The sequence below is a fragment of the Pan paniscus genome, chromosome 6, assembly GCF_029289425.2.
Source record: "Pan paniscus chromosome 6, NHGRI_mPanPan1-v2.0_pri, whole genome shotgun sequence".
Taxonomy (NCBI): Eukaryota; Metazoa; Chordata; class Mammalia; order Primates; family Hominidae; genus Pan; species Pan paniscus.
In genome coordinates, this window is record NC_073255.2 from 130,608,357 (window position 1) to 130,613,093 (window position 4,737).

Sequence of the window (4,737 nt, forward strand, 5' to 3'; positions counted from 1 at the left end):
ATATGTACAGCACTCTCTGAACAAAGATAGAAATATCTACACCGCTATCTGTAAAAACATGGAAATATCTACACCACTATCTGTATAAATATGGAAATATTTACACCGCTATCTAAATAAACAGGGAAATATCTACACCGCTATCTCTATAAACATGGAAATATCTACACCGCCATCTGTATTAACATGGAAATATCTACACAGTCAACTGTATAAACCTGGAAATATCTACACTGTCATCTATATAAACATGGAAATATCTACCGAGAACTCTGTATAAACATGGAAATATCGGCACAGCCATCTGTATAAACATGGAAATATCTACACCGCTATCTGTATAAACATGGAAATATCTACACCGCTATGTGTATTAACGTGGAAATATCTGCATTGCTATCTGTATAAACATGGACATATCTCCACCGAACTCTGTATAAACATGAAAATATCTACACCGCTATCTCTATAAACATGGAAATATCTACACTGCCATCTGTACAAACATGGAAATATCTACACAGTCATCTGTAGAAATATGGAAATATCTACACCGCTATCTCTATAAACATGAAAATAACTACACCGCTATCTCTATAAACATGGAAATATCTACACCGCTATCTCCATCAACATGGAAATATATACACCGCCATCTCTTTAAACATGTAGATATCTACAATGCCATCTACATAAACAAGAAAATATCTACATTGCCATCTATATAAACATGGAAATATCTACACCGCCATCTCTATAAACATGGAAATATCTACACTGCCATTTGTAGAAAGATGGAAATATCTACTCCGCCGTCTGCATAAACCTGGAAATATGTACACCGCTATCTGTAAAAAGATGGAAATATCTACACCGCAATCTCTATAAACATGGAAATATCTACACCGCTATCTGTATAAATATGAAATATCAAAACCGCTATCTCTATAAAAATGGAAATATCTACACTGCTGTCTGTATAAACATGGAAATATACTCACTGCTATCTCTATGAACATGGATATATCTACACCGTTATCTGTATGAACATGGAAATATCTACACCGCCATCTCTATAAACATGGAAATATCTACACCGCCATCTGTATAAACATGGAAATATCTGCACTGCTATCTGTATAAACATGGAAATATCTACACCGCTATCTGTTCAAACATGGAAATATCTACACTGCGAACTGTATAGACATGGAAATATCTACACCGTGATCTGTATAAAAATGGAAATATCTTCACCACAATCTGTATAAACATGGAAATATCTACCCCGCTATATGTATAAACATGGTAATACCTACACCACCATCTACATAAACAGGGAAATATCAACACCAACATCTGTATAAACTTGGAAATATCTACACTGCTATTTGTATAAACAAGGAAATATCTACACCGTGATCTATATAAACATGGAAATATCTACACTGCAGTTTGTATAAACAAGGAAATATCTACACCGCAATCTGTATAAACATGGAAATAACTACACCGCTATTTGAATAAACAAGGAAATATCTACACCGTGATCTGTATAAACATGGAAATAACTACACCGCTATTTGTATAAACAAGCAAATATCTACACCGCCGTCTGTTTAAACATGGAAATATATACACAGACATCTGTTTATACATGGAAATATCTACTCCGCTATCTGTATAAACATGCTAATATCTACACCGCTATCTGTATAAATGTGGAAATATTTGTACCGTTATCCCTATAAACATGGTAATATCAACACCGCGATCTGTATAAACATGGAAATGTCTACACCATGATCTGTATAAACATGGAAATATCTACACCGCGATCTGTATAAACATGGAAATATCTACACCGCCATCTCTATGAACATGGAAATACCTACACCGCGATCAGTATAAACGTGGAAATATCTACACCATTATGTCTATAAACATAGAAATATCTCCACTGCTATCTCTATAAACATCGAAATATCAACACTGCCATCTGTATAAACATGGAAATACTTACAAAGTTATCGGTATAAACATGGAAATATCTACACCGACATCTGTATAAACATGGAAATATCTACACAGCCAGGTGTATATACATGGATATACCTACACCGCTATCTATATAAAAATGGAAATAAGTACAACGCTATCTGTATAAACATGGACATATCTACACGGTCATCTGTGTATAGATGGAAATATCAACACCACCATCTGTACAAACATGGAAATATCTGCACCGCTATCTGTATAAACATGGAAATATCTACACCGCGGACTGTATAAACATGGGAATAGCTAAACCGCTGTCTGTATAAACATGGAAATATCTACACCGCTATCTCTATAATCATGGAAATATCTACACCGTGATCTGTATAAACATGGAAATATTTACACTGCTATCTGTATAAACATGGAAATATCTACACCGTTATCTGTATAAATATGGAAATATAAACACGGCTACATCTATAAACATGGAAATATCTACATCGCCATCTGTATAAACATGGAAATATCTACACTGATATCTCTATAAAGATGGAAATATCTACAATGCCATCTGTAAAAACATGGAAATACCTATACAGTCATCTGTATAAACATGGAAATATCTACAATGCCATCTGTATACACATGGAAATACCTACACGGCAATCTGTGTATAGATGGAAACATCAACACCGCCATCTGTACAAACATGGAAATATCTACACCGCTATCTGAATAAACATGGAAATATCTTCACTGCGGTCTGTATAAACATGGAGATTTCTCCACCGGTATCTGTATAAACATGGAAATATCTACACCACGATCTGTATAAACATGGAAATATTTACACCGCTATCGGTATAAACATGGAAATCTCTACACTGCTATCTCAATAAACATGGAAATATCTACAAAGCCATCTGTATAAACATGGAAATACCAACACAGTCATGTGTAGGAACATGGAAATATCTACACCGCGATTTGTATAAACATGGAAATATCTACACCGTGATCTGTATAAACATGGAAATATCTACACCGCTATCTGTATTAGCATGGAAATATCTATACAGCTATCTCTATAAACATGGAAATATATACAACGCAATCTCTATAAACATGGAAATACCTACAAAGTCATCTGTATAAACATGGAAATATATACACAGCCATCTGTATAAACATGGAAATATCTATACAGCCGTCGGTATATACATGGAAATATCTACACCGCTATCTGTATAAATATGGAAATAAATACACCGCTATTTGTATAAACAAGGAAATATCTACACCACCATATGTTTAAACATGGAAATATCTACACAGACATCTGTTTATACATGGAAATATCTACAACGCTATCTGTATAAAAATGCTTATAACTACACAGCTATCTGTATAAATTTGGAAATATTTGCACCGCTATCCATATAAACATGGTAATATCAACACCGCGATCTGTATAAACATGGAAATATCTACACCATGATCTGTATAAACATGGAAATATCTACACTGCGATCTGTATAAACATGGAAATATCTACGCCGTGATCTGTATAAACATGGAAATATCTACACCGCCATCTCTATAAACATGGAAATATCTACACCCATATCTGTATAAACATGGAAATATTCACACCGCTATCTCTATAAACATGGAAAAATCAACATCGCTATCTCTATGAACATGGAAATATCTACACCGCCATCTCTGTAAACGTGGAAACATCTACACTGCCTTGTGAATGAACATGGAAATATCTACACCGCTGTCTGTATAAACTTGGAAATTTCTACACCACCATCTCTATAAACATGGAAATATCTAAACTGCCATCTGAGGAAATGGAAATGTCTACACAACGATCTGTATAAACATGGATATATGTACTCTGCAACCTGTATAAACATGGAAATATATACACGGCTCTCTTTATTAATATAGAAATATCTACACCACGATCTGTATAAACAAGGAAATACTTCCACCTTTGTCTATATAAACATGGAAATATCTACTCCGCCATCTGTAAAAACATGGAAATATCTACACAGTCATCTGTATAAACATGGAAATATCTACACCAACATCTCTGTAAACATGAAAATATTTACTTCTCCATCTCCATAAACATGGAAAAATCTACACCACTATCTGTATAAACATGGAAATAACAACACATTTATCTGTATAAACATGGAAATATCTAAACCGATATCTGTATAAACATGGAAATATCTACACCGCCATTTGTATAAACATGGAAATATCTAAACACCTATCTGTATAAACATGGAAATATCTACACTGCCATCTCTATAAAGATGGAAATATCTACACCGCGAGCTGTATAAACATAGAAATATCTACAACGCTAGTGGTATAAACATGGAAATACCAACACCGCTATCTGTATAAACATGGAAATATCTACACTGCTATCTGTATAAACATGGAAATATCTACACAACTATCTCTATAAACATGGAAATTCCTACGTCGCCATCTCTATACACATAGAAATATCTACACCGCTATCTCTATAAACATAGAAATATCTACCCCGCCATCTCTATAAACATGGAAATACCTACACCCCCATCTGTATAAACATGGATATATCTATACCGACATATGAATAAACATGGAAATATCTACACCGCCATCTGTATAAATATGGAAATAACTACACCGCTATCTCTGTAAACATGGAAAAAT